Raw genomic sequence first — 476 nt, forward strand, 5'->3', positions numbered from 1 at the left:
ACCGGAGGGGGTTTACCCTATCCACCTTTTCAAGGGCCGGCGGTAGCGCACGGGACACCAAGCGCTTATTTGCGCGGTGCTCTACGGCGAACCGGTGGCGATCGCAACAGCGAGGATTGCTCCCAACAGATCACAATCTCACGTATGGCTGTACGGCCAACGACCCCCCACTCAAAGTGAACGAACTTGGGGGCCTCCAGCAGCCTAAAAAAGAGAAGAAAGCTCTTCCCCGGGCTACCGCCGGCGTCGGCGAACGAGTACGCCTGTTGCCAAGCACACGCACTGGCCTCCGGACCACCGGCACTTGAAAACACCATTGGGGGTTGGGTTGGGCGCGAGCGCTCGCTCTGCGCACGGAGCCGTAACCGTCTCCGGCAATATATAAAGGCGCTTACTCCGAGAGCGAAGGGAGGTCTGCACTGCCGCCAGAGCCTACTTGGGGGTCTCGAGCCTCTCTTCTTCTCCTCCCCCTGCCT

At 61.1% G+C, this 476-nt stretch overlaps 1 pseudogene; it reads right to left on the reverse strand.

The window, feature by feature from the left end:
* The window catches only part of LOC119594455, a 5,581-nt pseudogene that overhangs the window by 2,415 nt on the left and 2,690 nt on the right, over positions 1-476 (reverse strand).

This window comes from Penaeus monodon, chromosome 33 (assembly GCF_015228065.2).
Source record: "Penaeus monodon isolate SGIC_2016 chromosome 33, NSTDA_Pmon_1, whole genome shotgun sequence".
In the NCBI taxonomy this organism is placed as follows: domain Eukaryota; kingdom Metazoa; phylum Arthropoda; class Malacostraca; order Decapoda; family Penaeidae; genus Penaeus; species Penaeus monodon.